We start from the raw sequence: 19,287 nt of genomic DNA on the forward strand, positions 1-19,287 counted from the left end.
GGCAGCGGGTTTGAGCATGCGCCGGGCGAAGGGCCGGCGTTGCGCGCTTTCTCCACAGGTGCGGGCAGAGAGGCGCATGCGCGTAGGCGGAGCCACCGGCTGGGGACATCGAGCGCCCCGAGAGCGCATGGCTGCTGCGCGTGCGCAGGTGGCGGTGCTTCAGTGGTTGCTAGGTGACGGGGGGGGCCCACGGGTCGCGGCGCGCGCGCAGGCGGGCGAGACCCTGGCGCTGGCGGCGGCGGGAACGCTCCCCACCCCCCCCGTTCCGCCCCGCCCCGCCCCGCCCCGTCTCCTCGGAGCGCTCGGTGGGTTCGGGTGCGCGGCCTGGCTGTGCCCTTCCCTGGGCGAGCATCCCGGCGGGACCGGGCCGTTTCCGGGCGTTACTTGTAGGCTCCTGCCCCCCTGCGCCCGCCGTACCGGCGCTGCGCGGCCGTTGGGTAGCGCCCGTTGCCTCAGTGAGACGGGCGGGGTGGAGGGGTGGGTGCAGGCAGGGAGCTCCTCTCCTGAGGCAAACCCCGGGCGCGGTGAGGGCGGGCAGAGCCTTCTCTTTGCCTTCTCCGCGCCGCAGCCTCTTGCCCGGCTTTCCCTCAGGCCCGGTCTCCTCCTGGGAAGCTGTCTGCGAGCACCCCCGCGTCGCGGGAGCCCAAAACCGCTGCCCTTGGGTGCTGCCTCTGGCTCCCGTGCAGGCTCCGGGTTTCTTGCCTCGCTTCCTCTCTCCCTGCTGCCTGTGGCACCTTTCTTTCGGCCCTTCAGAAGATGCATAGCTATACTTGCACTTTACAAAATCCTGTGAGCTTGTGCTTGGCCGTTTCCTTTTATTTACTTGCAGTAGGGAAAAGTGAGAGTTTACCTGTGCTCCTCCGCTGTTAAAACAGCAGTGACTAAACTAGTGATCTGTTGTACAAAAATAAAACTATTCATTTAGTTGTATTTTGGATTGTTGACTGAAGTAAACTCTTTCGGTCTGTGCCTGAAGTGAGGCTGATGTTGGCATAAATACATCAGCAAAACCCACAGATTCTTAAACTGTGTTGTTATGCTATAAAAGAGTCTTGGATGGCATAGTTGATCTTTTTTTTTTCCCTTAGATCCTGACAGGTTTCCTTATTGGACAAGTTCTGTAATTTAGTTAAGTCTTTAGTGAAGTCTCACTTGACCGAATATTTTTCTGCAGGACTAGTTTTAAATCTTACTCTAGTCCTTGTAGTCGATTGTATTTTTTTTTTTTAAACAATCTAAATAGTGTGTACACTTATGCAATTTCTAGTTCAGTCCTCAGACAGAAATTAGAAGTTACTCCTTTAGGGCAGTGGGTGTAAAATGTAAACATTTATGCTTGTCATGCAGTGTTCTCATTTTAGTGAGTCTTGTTGCTAATCGTGCCCATGCCACAACTCGGAACTTCCTGTGGCTTGAACAAGTCTTTAGCTGAACCTGTGACAGCTTCTGCAGTACAGAAAACTGCAGTGTCAGAGTTGAAAAGGTACAGTCGTACTTAGTTTAAGTGTCAAACTATACTGATTTATATCAGTTAATAACCATACATTTTTAATATGAATGAGGATTGTACCTAGGTTCCCTTCTGGGGATGAATTTGAAAGCCAAATAGCTGCAAGCAAAGCTGAGGTCTGGCTTGCTGTGAAATGTAGAGAAGCTTGGTAAGTAGAAGGGAGCTTGTTTTCCAGTCAGATTATTCCAGAGTATCCTAAGATGCTTTACCCTGGTGACTCTAACCTTTTTCGCACCCACACCTTGTACAGACTTAATTAATACTATTTAAGATTACTTAAGATTTAAATGTACACAAAGCCTCATATGGACCTAACATAATTTCCACTCAGCATAATTGGTTCAGTTTAAATTGATTTCTTATCAGTTTTCAGCTAAATCAATGTTAGCATACTGTAAACTGATTTGTGTGTGTCAGCATAGCAGGTTGTATTGGTTTACTGGATTTCAGTTAAACTAATCCAACTTTCTTCTATAGGTGAGGCTCAGTTTTCATTCTCGGTCCTTTTTTGCCCAAGCGTGTCCTCCTTTAATTTTTTGTTGTTGAAGATAACATATCTTGTGTTGAAAGTGATTTGTAATGAATATGGTGCAAAGCATGTGTAAATGCTTTTGTTTGTCAGAGACAAGTATATCAGTTTATTTTAGATCTGTTCCTAGTATAATTAGTCCAAGATAGAGTTAAATTGGTTTAAGACTGTCTGCACTGTCTTTTGTGCTGGTTTAACTAAAGATGCCTTAAAGTTTCGCCTTTTATGAATATGTAATTTTTAAAGTTAGCAAAACTTAACAATTCTACTATTTCCTTCTTACTTGGCTTAAATTTTATTTCTGCTTGTTAAGCTTTAATATCTTCCAAGCAAAATGTAAATATACGAAAATAAATGAGAGATGCTTTTGTCTCCCCATCTGGTTTTTACAACTCTTTTTCCTGGTGTTTTTTAGTTTTTAAAATATATCCTTTGCTTCTGGATAGAAACCTTTCTGGTGTTGTAGGAAGTGTTGGTTCTTGGTAGTGCTTCTCGTGCTGTTAAATCATGCCACTGTTTTCAGACTGTTGTCACTGTGGGAATCTATAAACATACAGCGTTCGAGTTTCTGAAGCCCAGTCTTCCAAATCTTCTTCCATCTAATATTTATCTCCAAGACATGTGGTGTATTTGACTTATTTTTGCTAATTAAATTAGTCTTATCACCTTTTCAAAGCTTTGGATATTTTCATTCTAAATTTAATGCTGTTTTTCCTGTGAACTTGGTCACAGTCTTCAGATTTCCTCCAGTTTGTTATTGTCTTATAATTTTCTTGCCACTTTTATCTTTTCTATTAATATTTTTTTGAGATCATAAGGTGTTGTAATTTTAAAATATTCTTTAATGCTTCCCCCATGTTTTATTAGTATGTGTCTTTGCGTAGCGCTTTAAGCCAAAGAGCTGCATAAATGGAAACATACTACGTGCAAAAGAAGTAATGGAGATTTAGTGTGCATGTGGATTGGGCTCTCAGATAATTCTTGAAATACACTTTACAGTTTTTGCACTCAAAAGATATTGAATTACTTGGAAATTGCTGTAATTAAGCAACACAATACTCAGGATGTTTCAATCTCCATTTTGCGGGGATTAAGTATTATTTCTCAAGGCAACTAGTAGTTTTGAAGGGTAGTCTGCCAGAATTCTCTCTTAATTTTTTTTTAATATATTTTAAAATGAATTATTCTCTGTCAACAGCTGGCTGTGTTCGTTAACTGTATTTTGGATGGGATTTTCTTTTTCTTCATTGCCATCTATAGAAATTGATGAATTTTTTTAGGTAAGTTTTTACACTTAATTTTCAATAATGTGTGAAGTTATCTTTTTATTGTCTCCGTGTATAATATATTTTTTCTTTTATCTCATGCATTTACTTACAATTTTTAATACAAAAACATCTCTTGTAGCTAAGTCTGTGTGATGTAATTAATGTTTAAAATGTTGAAGACTATGTTAAAAAATTAACTATATAATGGCCAGTTTCAATCCTAGAAATAATAGTAGAATTGGAACAGTTTTGGAAACCTCTTCTGGGTTATGATCCAAGGCAATAATAATAAGGGATTTTTCAGAAATAAAATAAAGCATTACAAAAAAATACTGAAATGGGATTAAGAGGATCAAAAGCTATTTTTAAAAGTATGTGAGAAATCTGTAATAGAGTTTAAAAAAGATAAAGATGTAGATATAACCAAGAACAATTAAAATCTTAGTTTAGAAAATGAAAATAGATACGTTTTTGTTAAGAATTTATATTTTTATACATGATTTCTTTTTTTGTATTCCTAGTGCTAATGTCCAAAACTAATTTTTCACTGTTCATTTCTAAACCTCAGTTATGTGATACTGCATAGACATTAAATGGTATGAAGAAAATGACATATCTAGAAATTCTGCTTATAACCCTGATTTTTTTTTTTTTTTGCTGTGGTTTAGAAAACTTTCTTAAAGAGAAATTTTACCTTGTATGGAACTGTTTTCATTTTATCCTATGGCTTCATTTTTACTTCTTAATAGTTTAGTTGGGTTTTTACATAATTACAGGTATTTAATCATTCTTTAATTGATTTATACAACCTTGAGTATGTTTTTAATTGCTAGATAGGATGCCATAAAACATTCTGTACTCATGTGCCTACTGACTGTGAAGAGACACAAATGATGTATAGCATGCTTGTAATATGTATTAGTAATCTTTATGAACTATTCATGAGTCAAAACTTAATAAAAATTGTGACCAGAATGTTCTTTGCTGTTTCTTGTTTCTAAGTCGGTTAATAGCACATATGGCTAATGTACGTTTGACAGAGGACAGTGTAACAGTTAAGGCCTCATTTGCTGTCTGTGCGTAGGTAGATCTGAGGTGGTTGATCTGATGCTTGTAGGCCTCTGGTGCCTGGAGTGCAGTCCTGGTATTGCAGTGCTCCCATCACTGACTAGGGGTTGTGGTAGCACTTTTGCTTGATATTAGCAACCCCATTGCAGACAAAGCTGAGACACCCCGGAAGATCCATCATCGTCTACCATCTGTGAACCATTTTTGGAGGATTTTCTTCTCACAGTTCTTAAAAGGGTATAGAGGATCCCTGATAAAAAAAACAACAAACCAAAACAAAACCACCAAAATGTGCACACATACGCACAAAGACTTTGGTATATTGGCTGTAAATTCAGCAAAGTTGATATGTGATTTATTACAAAGAGAACAGGAGAATTGTGTTCCTGGCGTATGAGAAGTAGTCTTACTGGATTCTCTTTTACCTTAACGCGAATCTTTTTCTTGGTTGAACAGACACTTTGTGACAGCAATGTATGGATTTTCTACTCACTTCTGTCAGTGTGTGGAGGAGGTTGATTGTGACTTGTAACTTCTGAGTAGATTAGGTGCTTCTTCCCATGGTAGGTGAACTGAGGTGGTAGAGGCTTTAGCAAACCCTTGGGAGATGGGAAATGGAGAGAGGGGAGGAGTAAAACCATCCTTTGCAAATAGGAGAATGGCATGAGTATGACAAAGTGCTTTTCTGTATTTGCTCTCTGGTTGTTCTGCTAAGTGGGTTTCTAGACCATAGAACCTAAATGGACATTTGTGATGAAAACTGCCAGTCCATAATCTGGACATCATTGATTCAGTTAGTTAACTATTTGAAACATTTGCATTAAAGTGCAGCTAAAGATACTCTTTTTTCCATGCAGAGTATATAAAAGTAATAAAGCGATTTCCTTGGGAAATGTGACTTCCTAATTAAAATGCAACAAGAATGTTGGATTAGGGATTCATGTAAAAAAGAGTGTCACTTTGATAACAAGAAATGGTATATTTCCTTGGTTCATTTGATTTTTGGAGTGTCGTGAAATTGTTGTGTTGCTATGGTGAGTTTCCAGAGCATATCCATGGCATTGCTTCTTTTGAATGAAGGTTATACCAGCCTGTTTTAGTATATTCCTGTTCAGTAAAACTAGCAGGTTAATGCATTAGCTGTAAGCATATGAGTAATGAAAAACTGCTTTTTTTATGAACATCTAAAAATTATCTTGGTATTATGTAATAGCTTCTTCATTCAGTTTCCTCTTGTTTTATAAAACCATATAAAAGTGTTGATGTGTTTTAAACTCAATCAGAAGAGGCAGGTTGGTATTGTAAGGAAGTGACCTGTGTAACAGTTCAAGTTCTACAAAACCAAACTTGTAATCTTAAGTTGATTCATTACAACAATTAAAAAAACCAAAAAACCCAAAAAAACCCCCAAAAACCAAAACCCACCACAAAAACTAGACTTAAACATTAAGCTGATGTCCTTGTAAGTTTTTTAAAATGAGGTAAGCATTTAGTGAAGTGGCAAAACAGCTTCTACTGAAAATAAATGTTTGCTTTTTCTCTTACATGACTTCCTTTTGCACTTGTTCATTATAACCTGATAATCAAGGAATACATTTTGATACAAGAAGTTACCAGCCATAATGATTACTTTCCATTTTTTAGACACAGTGCAGGTGGGTGAATCCATCTGCTTCCTTTATCCATTCTTTCCATGTCAGAATGACTGATGGACGCTCTTCCATGCCAAACCTGTTGCGTAACTACAAGTGCTGTTCTCATTAAGGTTACTTCTATGAATTATGATCACACAGTTTGCTTAAAATATTTCAGCTTGTTTTACAGTATTGATTTGTATTTGTTTCTGTATTTTCACAGAACTAAGTTGTTAATAGCTGCTATTACACAGATTGAATTTTTCTCCCTTTTTTTTCCTCAAGTATTGAATGATATTTTAAAGAAAATATCACTAGAAATACCTGGGGAGGGAGAATGGTGTCTTATGATGTTGACTTTTTAAAGTTAATTGTTTAAAAACTAACTCTTTACAGAAGGAAAATACTGATAAATTTTTATATTAATGACATTATTCATATGTGAAACATAACTTTTAAAACATTAATTTATCAATAATAAGCTTAAGAGCCAACTAAACACTTTGTTTCCTGTATGGAGGTTTTTCTGCTGCTTCACAGATTCATTTTGGTATCTGGCCTGATTTTGGAAACCTTACCCAAATTGACTTTTAAGCAGCAGCAGAGTCTATGGATGGTTTTTGTGTTGCTTATAGTACTGTCCATATTCAGTGTTTTTACTGATCCTTGAGGAAGGAAAGAAGAAATTGTATTTATTCATTGTCCTCACGTAAACAGAAATACTCAATTTCTGCACATGCTTGTGTTCAATGAGTTGCACACTGTAAGGCTAAACTGTCCCCATCTCATAATGAAAGTGTAGGCCCATGATTCCAGCTGTGTGGACTCTATTAGCCATACCAATGCTACGTAACTTTGAGTGTCCTGCAGCTCCAAAACATGTATACATACATTTTTGTTGGTTTTTCAGTTCACAGTGTCAATGAGGGTTGTGTTGGAACCCATGAGAATGGTTTTCTTACAGTATGAGACTGAGGATCAATGTTTAAAACTTTTGGGCCTGTTATGGAGGCATTTAGAGTTGCCTTATCTGGCTGGGATGGTGTTGAAGAATTGCTTCATTTGAACTCACAGTAATAGTGTCTGAAGTAGTGTTCCAAGCCATTTTGAGGGGAATTGGCAGGCTTCCAGTAGGAGAGAGCCAAGGAGTGAGTCTGCATGTGCCCTGTATGAATGATAAGGGAACCATGGCCATGGAACAAAATCAGGAACATGACCACTTATACTGTGGACACAAATGATGGAAAAGAAAGTAGCTGCATCTTTGGATGAAGGAGGGTTCTCCATGAAGTAATCAAGCAAAGGGAATCATGATTATAGTTAGTCTTTTTCTAGTTTGTTTCTAGAGTGATACAACTATGCCTTTTTGTTAGGTTTAATTTGCAGTCTATCCTTACCTGTATTGAGTAACCATGGTAATGCACTAACACGTGTATGGTGAAGAGGTTGGATCTTAACTGGATAAAAGCCTTTTGAATATTTTGAGTCCTATTGGAAAGGTGTTACTCTTGACTATGTAGTAGAATATATACTTTTAATATAGGCAAAACCACGTACATTTATTTCATGACAGGTAATCCCATTTATTTAAAATAATGGGCCAGATACTGTTTTTCAAGTTGCCCGCTGTCTGACTTAGGAGAATATAAAGTATTGCTATGAAATGGCCTTTTCCTTTTATAGCTGACATCCAGGGTCTAGCCTCAGTGTATTAGTCAAGGGAGCGGGAAATACACCACAGCTAAATTATGGGTTTGTATCTCCAGGTGGTGCTTGAATTCATGGTTGAAGACTGTAGAAATTAATTTTGCTAAAGCAAGAAACAACAGGACATTAAGCCACTATGCCAGCTTTAGATGTATGCTTCAAAAATTTTTTGCTGCTCAGCATTATTCAGTAATCTTTAACTCAAATTGCAGGAAATATTTGAAATTCCATTCTAACAATATCCAACAGAGAATATTAAAGAAGCATTAAATTTCAAATGCCTGAGGGAAAATGTTCTCTTGCAACACCGTGGGCATTTGGATCTCACTAGTATATGCAGTATTGTAGTCTAATATTATGCTTTACTTGGTCTAAAATGAAAGCCCAATTTTAATTCTATCTCCAAAAACTTGGCATACTGGAGTGAAAAATAATTTATTTGAATGTTGTTTTTTAATACATTGCAACTAACTTTAAAGATTCCTCATATAAGACTCCCACTATGGCTTTTTGTAATCTGACTCTTTCATTAAAACTTCAAATATATTCCCAAAGACTTATCTCAGTGCTTTCATTGCTAATTTACAAGTTATAAGATCCCAAAGTTACCACAGAAGTTTTTCTCATTCTGTGCAATTTTTCTCTTAATAAGACAAAACTTTAGAGTATCTTTGTAAATATATAAAACACCAAAACAGAGGATGAATACACTTTTAAGAAACAGGTAATATGCAAATACAAAATGGGGTTTAATTATATATTTACACAATTCTGGGCTGGTTAATTTGGCAAACCCATCAGTGAACTTAAGTCAAAAAAGTGCTGATTAAGCCTGTGTGTTTTTATAACCTATATATGCCATATTTGATAGCAAAGCTATTTCAGAAGTGAGTCCCCAGCTTACAAGATTCTGGGAAAAGAGCAGAAGAGTATTTCTAAAAGGTTTAGAAAATCTCTAGCATGAATATATTTCTTATCATATGATTAAGTATCTCAGTATTTGGCAGAGCAAGGGCAAGTGGTATGTTTCTGTTCGAAAATTAAGTTCTACAGTCTTTAGAGAAATAGTAAGGTTCTCTTCCATCTGTAGCTGACTTTTTTCCTGTTTGCACTTTTGACTGATGTAGACAGAGTAGCATCCAGGAAAATGTCTATTGTGATATTTCATACCTGGTTAGAATTTCATGAGAGCAGTTTTTTTAACAATAGTGGGCCAGTTGCCTGTGAAATTGGACCATTGTGACTTGCCTGACAAATCAGATTGGGGAGGGAATGTGATTTAAAGACTTAAAAACTGCAGAGAGAATTCAAAAGAGCAGTGTACTCAGGATGGTTTAAGATGCATAATAAAAGCAATTTAATAAATGGTTTTGTCTTTCATCATGTGGTTATCAGGAATATGAGTATAGGTATACATATATATCATGCATACATTAACCTATTTGTACAGCGTAGCCATATGGGACATAAATTAGTGAAATTTCATTAACAGTATCGTTAGTTTAACTGCAATGCTGGACTCAGTTCTTGCCAAATTAATGTCATTGATTTCTGTAATGAAAGCTAGTGGAATATTGCAGCCCTACTGCAAGATCTGCTGTCACAGCTGGGAACTCCATTGTAGTACTGGCGGACACCAGCTTGCCTGCTGAGGGCCACTCATGGGCTCTGAATTACCACATAACTTTTAATGGGAGCTGAGGCCTACTGAAGGTTGATAGGCTGACTATTCTTCCATTATAGTTGGTCTCAGGCAGTTGTACCCAAACTTCTGAGCAAGTAGAGTGAGATACTATCTTGCAGAGCAGTTGTCATTGTATGAAGTCTGAGAGATAATTAACTATTTGAATGCACCTCTTAGAAGGCAAGAGTATCTCCCTCAAGGTAATAACACTGTCTTGTGTAATTTTTGGACAGAAATGATGAAATTCTTAATAAACGTGCCTTTAAAGAATATTCTGCATTTTTGGAGGACACTGAAGTGGTTTTGTAAATGTTGAGCCTGTCTTCCTTGAGAAATGGAAGGCTTGTAAAATGCATTGGAAGTATATGTTGAAAGAATAAGTCTATATGGCCTTCAAAATCAGTCTTATTACATGGCTCTATTTCCAATTTTATTGTCATAAAAATTTTATGTAATTATATTTCTTTGATAATGGCTATATTAAGTGACTGTTCTTTAAATAGTGGTATAAAGAAAACCAGAAGCAAATCTAAACCTTAATGTGCTATTGTACAAAGCTATTTCCACTCTTTCTTACCTGAGCTATGTATTTAAGTAGATGGTTCCCAATCCATTGTTTTGCCAGTTTAACTTGACCAGATGGAGTGAATGTAATGCATTGAGTTGCAATGAGTTGCCTACTGCTTTTATCATAGAATCATAGAATGATTTGGGTTGGAAGAGGCCTTTAAAGATCATCTAGTCCAACCCCCCTGCTATGGGTAGGGACACCTTCCTTTAGATCAGGTTGCTCAAAGCCCCATCCAGCCTGGCCTTGAACACTTCTGGGGATAGGGAATCCACAACTTCTCTGGGCAACCTGTTCCAGTGTCTCACCCCACTCACAGTAAGGAATTTCTTCGTTGTATCTAATCTAAATCTACTCTCTTTCAGATTAGAACCATTGCCCTTTGTTCTGTCACTGCAGACCCTCATGTAAAAAGTCTCTCTCCACCTTTCTTATAAGCCCCCTTTAAGTAATAAGAGGCTCCAATAAGGTCTCCCCAGAGCCTTTTCTTCTCCAGGCTAAAACAACCCCAACTCTCAGCCTTTCTTAATAGGAGAGCTGTTCCATCCCTCCAGTCTTTTTTGTGGCTCCTCTCTGGACCTGCTCTAACAGGTCCACATCTTTCTTGTGCTGGGGGCCCCACAACTGGATGCAATACTCCTGGTGTGGTCTCAAGAGCGGAGTAGAGGAGGAGAATCACCTCCCTCAACCTGCTGGTCATCCTTCATTTTATGCAGCCAAGGATACAATTGGCTTTCTGGGCTGTGACTGCACATTGCCGACTCATACCTGATTTTTCATCTACCAATATCCCCAAGTCCTTCTCTGCAGGTCTGCTCTCAATACATTCATCCCTCAGTCTGTACTGATACTGGCAATTGCCCCAACCCAGGTGCAGGATCTTGCACTTGGCCTTGTTGAACTCCATGAGGTTCACATGGGCCTGCTTCTCAAGCCTGTCAAGGTCCCTCTGGATGGCATCCCATCTCTCAGGTGTATCAACTGCACCATGCAGCTTGGTGTCATCCGTAGACATGCTGAGGGTGCACTCAGTCTGTGTCATTAATAAAGATATTGAGCAGTACCAGTCCCGAAATGGACACCTGAGGGATACCACTTGCTACTGATCTCCATTTGGACATTCAGCTGTTGACTGCAACTTTTTGGATGTGGCCATCCAGCCAATTCCTTATCCATGGAAGGCTCCATCCATAAAATCCATATCTCTCCAATTTAGAGGCAAAGGTGTGTGGGACCATGTCAAAGGCCTTAGAGAAGTCAAGGTAGATGACATCAGTTGCTCTTCCCTTGTCCACCAATGCAGTCACTATCGTAGAAGGCCGCCAGATTTGCCAGGCACAATTTGCCCTTTGTGAAGCCACATTGGCTGTCCCTGTCACCTACCTGTCATCCTTATGCCTTGACGTAGCTTCTGGAGGATCTTTTCCATGATCTTATGGGGCACAAGGTGAGGCTGTCACACAAAGCAGAATGGTGAATAGGCACCTCCTGTGACAGTCTATATAAATCATTACATGTGAGGAAGCAGACAAGTTTTTTAAGTGTTGGTAATTTTTAGAAATTGAAAGAGTTCCTTTGTAAATGTAATTAATACATTCAAATTGAAACAAAATTCTTAATGATAGAAAGTCAGTGGATGAGGTGCAGCTTGTGACAGAATTTGTGAAAGCTCAGAATGTTCATTGAACACTGCTGGCAAAGTCCCCTACCTGTTAGGAGTGCTGTTAACTTCATTACTGTTTCAGCTGGCTGCAAAGGTCTCTTCATGTGGAATTCAGTGTAAGATTGGTACTGGAAAACTCATAACACAGTGCCATTCTTGTCTTAAAATGCAAAATTCAGACAGATAATGAAACACTCGCATTGGTGGCAGTTTCATTTGAGTAAATACTTAGGTAGTAAGCAGACCTTACTCCTCAGGGGACTATTTGATTTCAGAATAACTTGATTACTTGACATTTCATCAAAGGGCAAATTAAATATCTAGAGTCCATAAAGATCTAGCTGGACTAGCTTCTTTGGCATCTGTCAGTGATGATGTTCAACTTTATCACCTTTCTTCTTTTGCTAAGAGTTTTTTTGCTTTGTTTTCTTTTCTGGGTAGGTTTTTTTATATGTAATACTGGGACACCCCCTAAGTGGCTTTTTCTGTCACTGCGTTGCAATATATCAAGTTGTATTGCTATTCAGTACATGACTTAATTTATTAAGTGCACTGCTGTCATGCTTGTTTTCTGAACCAGATTGGCAAAACTATGCAGCACATTCAATTCTAGTGCATGGCTGAACTTCACTGCAGTGATCTTGAAATTATGCACAATGTGCAAGTGGTTGAACATTCCTTAAAAAGCAGCTTATAAAATACGCCGCCTATAATGTCAGTGAATAAATGGCAACTTCGGCATCAGTGTTCTTTTAAAATGTGTGCTGTGCTGAGGTTATTAGTCACTCTGAATTCAAGGACATGAGAGTGCAGACGTTGCATAAAACTACAGGAGTGGCATACCTATGAAGGTGCTGCTGCTTGATTTTCAGAAGATGGCATGCTGTGAATTTTAAAACTCCCTAGTCATGGATGAACTGCAGTAAATGTCATTTTGTAATTGAGGCCATGTAATTTAGTTATTCTACATGTATTTCTAACTTCATTTTTCAAAAGTCTCTTTGCTGGGATCAAAGAAATGTCATCATGAAAGGAAATAATGCAGTATTTGCTGAATGGGACAAGGAAGCAGAAGAATGAAAATTCTATATCTTTTTCTCACATATATAAAATAATTGTCATCTGTTTCGTGGGTTAGTTTGAAGATTATGCTGTTGGCCTGCTGCTTAAAAGTAAAGGAATAATGATAATTGTGAAAATATTGCTGCTTCCCTTAACATATGAAGGTGAATGAAAAGGAAGCATCACACAGAAATGTAACAGCAGCCATGACTTTAATTTGGGCAAGCCCAACTCAGACAAAGATTTTTGGGAAAAGAAATCCACAGATAAAAGTGAGAAGGCCCCTAATATTGTATCAGCCATAAAAAAGACTTTTGTAAAATAAAGGCTTGCATAAAATACAGAAATTACTTAACTCTGCTTCCCCCAGCTGAAGCCATTTACTGGTTTTGTTTTGCACTGCCAATGTGGAAGATGAAACTTGTGTGGATAAGTTAATTTAATCATGTCTTTTACAGCTGTGGAAATGGAAAGAGCCAGATGTTGCAGCTAACTAGAATGGTCAGTCACAGCACTCATTTGGGAGAAGATCTCTCCACATTGCTCAGAATTAATACATTTTTAAACAATGTCCTTAACAAGTGATAAATCCTGGATGAAGTTGTGGTGGGTTGACCCTGGCTGGATGCCAGGTGCCCACCAAAGCTGCTCTATCACTCCCCCTCCTCAGCTGGATAGGGGAGAGAAAATATAATGAGAGGCTTGTGGGTCAAGATAAGGACCCGGAGGTCACTCACCAATTTCTGTTCACAGGCAAAACAGACTTGACTTGGGGAAATTTAGTTTAATTTATTACCAATCAAATCAGGGTAGGATAATGAGAAAATAAAAACTAAATCTTAAAACACCTTCCCCCCACCCCTCCCATCTTCCCTGGCTCAACTCCATGCCCAAATTCTCTACCTCCTCCCCCCCAGCAGCACAGGGGGACAGGGAATGGGGGTTATGGTCAGTTCATCACACATTGTCTCTGCCACTCCTTCCTCCTCAGGGGCAGGACTCCTCACACTCTTCCCCTGCTCCAGCATGGGGTCCCTCCCACGGGAGACAGTCCTCCACGAACTGCTCTAGTGTGGGTCCCTTCCACAGGCTGCAGTCCTTCAGGCACAGAGTGCTCCAGCGTGGGTCCCCCGCGGGGTCACAAGTCCTGCCAGAAAACCTGCTCCAGCGTGAGCTCCTCTCTCCACGGGTCCACAGGTCCTGCCAGGAGCCTGCTCCAGCGTGGGCTTCCCACATGGTCACAGCCTCCTTTGGGCATCCCCCTGCTCAGGCATGGGGTCCTCCACGGGCTGCAGGTGGATATCTGCTCCATCATGGACCTCCCTGGGCTACAGGAGGACAGCCTGCCTCACCATGGTCTTTGCCACGGGCTGCAGGGGAATCTCTGCTCTGGTGCCTGGAGCACCTCCTCCTCCTCCTTCTTCACTGACCTGGGGGTCTGCAGGGTGGTTTCTCTTACACGTTCTCGCTCCTCTCTCCAGCTGCAGTTGCACAGGTTTTTTTTCCCTTCTTAAATGTGTTATCCCTGAGGCGCTACCACTGTCACTGATGGGCTCAGCCTCGGCCAGCGGCGGGTCTGTCTTGGAGCTGGCAGGCATTGGCTGTGTTGGACAGGGGGGAAGCTTCCAGCAGCTTCTCACAGAAGCCACTCCTGTAGCCTGCCCGCTACCAAAACCTTGCCACGCAAACCCAATACAGAAGTGTTTAAAAAAAAGGGGGGGGGGGAAATATGATCTTTGTGGGTGAAATCATACTCCAAAATAAGTAAATGTTAAAAATTTCTTTGGAATACATGGAATTACAGAATTACAAACCCAAGGTCAAAGACTTCAACCAGTTATTGATGCCCAAGTTTACATAAAGGAGTCAAAATGTGTGGTTTAAGTGTTGCAGTCTTGCAAATGGACATTAGTTTGATTTTTTCATGGTAGAAGCTGAGCTATAATATACTCACAGCAATAACGGTAGCAGGTAATATCTATATTTGATTTTTAAATTTTTTTTTCCCATTTTTGTAATTTTTTTTTTCATTTTTTTGAAACCCTGTAAAAGCAAGAAATTTGCCAGTGATTGGCTGATGCTGTAAAGGTATCCTTGCATGGCCATCTGCAGAATTATTGTCAAGTAATATGTTGTTTGTGCAGTACCATTGTTTCCATTATATTGCCATTTACGTTAAGTGTAAATTGGAGTCAAATGAGAAATGGGTTGGTAGAAAGAGTGCGTCAAACTGAAATGATTGGTAATTAAAAGATATGCACAATGCAAAGAACAAACTTAAAAGACATGAACACACCACATGGAATTTTTTAAATTGTCTGTCTTGATTCCTTTCATTTCCATTTTTTATTTTTGTGTGATACTAAGGTAGAAAGTCAAGCTTCTGTGGGAGCTCAGATCCTCTTTTTGGGAAGGGAATAGAGAGAACATGCACCGTTTTAATGGTTGTTGGTAATTCGGGGCTGCCAAACCAATGCTATTCACACTGACATCCTGTCTTTTCAGACAATGAAGTAATATATTGAGGTAATTAAAGACAATTGCTTGTAATAGCAGAAAATTACTATAATTGTTTTGTTTTCCAGATAACAAATGCAGATTTATAATTTCTGTGACCGCATCCAGAGTTTTACTACCAGAATTCACAGAGAAACCATAAATAGTTACTGTTCCATTACCTTAATGTCAGTGGTATGAATTTAACTCTTTTATTTAAAAATCAGTCAGAACAGGTTTCATCCTTATGTTAAACTGGTCCACAACAGTTTAACATAAGCCCATTCTTGGTTTTCAAAAGCTTGTTCATGTTTTGTCACACCTGTTGATCGCAAATCATATACACCACTTGAATGGTAATAAACACTTTTTGAACGTTTTAAAAGGAGAGTTTAAATTAGTCCTGCAGTGAAAGAAAAGCAAGCTTCAAATGCTTCCGCCTTGTAGTGATTTCATAAGGTAACTCCAGGCTTATTAGAAAACTTGGTCACTTGTATGCTATTCCTCATGTTCTATGACATTTACAGGGTGCCTATAATGACATTTTTCCCTCCAAAACTGGGAAGGCCTTTACTGGCAGAAGCTGTTTTAAAATCCATTTTAAAAAAAATAAATCTTTCTTTCAACAATTTCTGTTGAAACATAGTGTGGGCGTGATGCAGCTGAGAGGTTTATTGAATTTTCAGTAACCTGGGAAGTTGTAACAAAATGTGCAACTTTGCTTGTACCATTGGGTTGCTATTCAATTAGACTTCCTTTTTCTTTGTTAATTATTGTGGCAGAAAAGATTCATCAGAGTGTAAAGAGCAGTCATTCATATAGAGGACATTCATATCTATGTTTGTTGATCTTTGATGATTTTATCAGTTTAGAGGTCATACATAGTGAAGCTATATATGCTGTGTTGAGAATTAATACAGATTATTCTGATATTGTTGATACTAATTGTACCATGCCTAGTTTCTTTGTTATGTTATGTTTTGTTGGTTTTTTTCCCCTGGACTATTGCAAGCTTTGCCAGTGTCAATTTTGGTTATGTACGTAATACTGCCTATTTTAAAAACATTTCACTCATTACTTTAAGTGACATAAAAATATCTGTGTAGATGTAATTGCAGCTTTTTATTTGAAGCATTTTAACCATCTCCAGTTTTGCCTTTTAGAAAGGTCTTTTATATCTTAAGAAACTAAAAGTGAAAGACAAATGGTTTGAGATTAGATGAATAATTACATTAATAATCATGAAATAGAACCTGAGGAATCAAAAAATTTGTGATACAGGAGTATCAAGATGGTTTTCTAAGTGCTGAAGTTTTAGATTGGCTTGGACAGGACAGGCAGCATAGTGACTTGAGAGAATTACAGCCTCAGGGTTTTGTTCTCTGGCTCAAGCAGAAGCTGAACATATTTTGGGGATCCAAAATTGTTTACAGTTTCCCACCTACGCCCTGTGTTCGTGTGTGTATGCACCTCATTGTAGTCTTTTGATCTCAAGGGATAGTGCAGATCACTGTCCTCATAAAGGACCTGTATTTGAAGTATTAAGCAGGTTTCATTCCTAAACTTCTACCCCTGGTGAGGAAGCTGTTTCTCTGTCCTCATCTCTCGGGTTTCCTGCTGGGCTTTTGATGGTGATTTTGCAGCGGGTTAGCAGAAGGTGCCATTCATGGGGTTGAGTGCTTGAGTTTGAGTCTTGACAGTAAGTGACAGTACAACTAGAGTGGGTATCACTCAGTCAACTCCTGCTTCTTTTGAGGTTATACAAGCGCAAACAGGGTCCGCTTGCAAAAGGCACATGCACAGAGTGGCTGCTCTTTCAGAAGTTTCTTGGTAGAGGAAAACAATGCAAAAAGGACTGGGAATGCAGTGCATTAACATCAAGATGCACTAGAGGGCCCAGCCTGCATATAACCATTTTCCAAGAAGAAAAATGGGTAGTAAGCTGAAGGAACTTCTGAGAAATTACAGCAAAATTAGGAGGAGAAAGAACTGTCTGAAGCCAACAGGGCTCAAAACAGGACTGAATGTGGAGAAAGGTGATAGAGTGACAAATGCATTCAACCTGAAAATGTAATCAGACAAGCATGTTCCCCTGCTGGAGAAGGGATTTAGCAACTTTGAACTCAAAGTCATGTGATTTCTTCCTCCTCCTGGCTAGATTAAAAAGGGGAGTGATGTTTTTAATGTTATATCATGCTTAACAAACCATTGCGTGCTGTGTCAAGTTCATTTTCACTATCAGCTCTGGCTAAAAACCATTGCTATCTGTAGTCTAGCCTGAAGGTGACAAGAGATTTGAATCATTGTAATTAGGCACTCATCATACTGCAAAAAGATACAACTATCTTGATGAATCGGTATAAAAAAAAAAAGCTGTGGGTTTTTTCTTCCTTTAACTGCAGTTGGTGCCTGGGAATGCAAGAGCAGAAATGAGCTCGGCAAGAACTGAGGCGGTTTCCTCAGCATGACAGCTACTGTCCTGTTCTCTAGGCAGAAAAAGTTAAAAGGTTTTTGCCTCTCCAAGTCCTGTTGACACCTTTGGGTGTTCTTGGGCCTCTCCCAGGTTTTACTTGACAAACATTTTCATATATCCCACTTCTTTCTGATTTTGAGAAATACATAAGAATTCACTTTCCACACTTAAGCAACAGCTATGAAATGATTTATTGTTTGCCTTTTAGAATTGTAGCTCCAAGGCACACTTTTGCTATGAAGTGTAAGTGATGAAAAAGTGGATCTGCCCAGCAAAGTCAGGATTGTGGTTGGATATGGCAGAAATGGGGTGTAAGGAACTTTACCCCTCTGGGGAAAGGCATTTCCATACACACCAAAATGTAGGTTTTGTGACCCCTATTACCGCTGCTTTGTATTAATAATTAGGTTTTGTTCTCATTTTTTCCTACATTTTAGAAAAAGTGCAGAAAACATTCCTGAAATACATGTGGCTTTCAGCAGGTAGAGGTGCATTGCAATTTTTACCTTTTCTTTCCAGGAACAATGAGTTACCCTTCATTCTTTTTCTCTGAAGATATATTACTTTATCACTCATCCGCACATCTTTCCTCAGAGCTTGGATAACATTCCTTTTGATTATTAAGATGTTAAATTGTTCGAAAATGAATCAGGGAATGGCATTTATTGCCCAGTAGCATGCTTACTGTGCAGTGGAGTCTTGTCATAACCACAAAGTGTTTGAATTCATGGTCTTAATGCCAATTTGTAAGTGCTCTAGTTTTCAAAAGTGAAATGTAAATATGGATTTACATACTTATTTTAGGCAGTGGCAGTTAAAATGTGATTATGTACTTTGGGGGGTGCATAGGGCAGTGAGTGACTTACCCTACATGACTACCCTATGAACTATGGATCTTTCAGGGTTTTGAAGAATGGGTATTTTTAATGAATATGTTGTATACTTTTATGGAAAATTAAAACAAACAACCCCCCCCCCAAGATTTTGCTAGTTAATGTTAAATCTAAACAGATTTGGAATATACTGAAAATAGATTTCAAGCTGGTTTTTGTAAAAATTTACTCTTCTGGAGTGAGCAAATACTAGTTCTGTTGGTCATGGAAACTTTCTCTTTGTCTCTATTGAGATTAGAGTTTAAATCAGTTAATCTGCAGTACTAAAATATTAGAATGAATTTGGGATTGCAACCTGAGATATTTAACAAGAAATGTAGCTGAGAGTTTTCTTATCTTCAAATTATGAACTAGAGGTAGAGTTAACACTAAGCTCATAGTAGCAGCCATAATTTCCAGATAGACAACAGATGCATTTATATTCAGAACACTGTTATTTCCCTTTCTTTTTTATCACCTGACTCCTGTAAGCAAAATCTGCTGAGTAAGGGAACAGCATTTTTCTTTGATTACCTGAAGGGACAACTGATCACACAATCTACCTTTCTTTTCCCACATTCATTTTTTGGAGCTGCTTGGCTGATTTGGTGGATAAAGTAGAGGTCTTAAAAGCTGCAAATGTGCATGTGTCTTGTGAAAATCTAAGGACATCCAAATTGGTGTTCCTTTCCCCAGACTCCTCAAGAAAAGGCTGTGACCCGAGCTCAAGGATTTTTTCAGTCTGGCCTTCAG

At 39.0% G+C, this 19,287-nt stretch overlaps 1 protein-coding gene across 2 annotated transcripts in view; it reads left to right on the forward strand.

The window, feature by feature from the left end:
* The first annotated feature begins 85 nt into the window (after window positions 1-85).
* The window catches only part of WDPCP (WD repeat containing planar cell polarity effector), a 161,292-nt gene continuing 142,090 nt past the window's right edge, over window positions 86-19,287 (forward strand). For both annotated transcript variants that reach the window (XM_052784223.1, XM_052784226.1), the window contains exons 1-2: window positions 86-148; window positions 3,238-3,319. The gene's annotated coding sequence lies outside the window, so the exon portion shown is untranslated. The remainder of the gene's footprint in view (window positions 149-3,237; window positions 3,320-19,287) is intronic.

The sequence above is a fragment of the Harpia harpyja genome, chromosome 4 (genome assembly GCF_026419915.1).
Source record: "Harpia harpyja isolate bHarHar1 chromosome 4, bHarHar1 primary haplotype, whole genome shotgun sequence".
NCBI lineage: Eukaryota > Metazoa > Chordata > Aves > Accipitriformes > Accipitridae > Harpia > Harpia harpyja.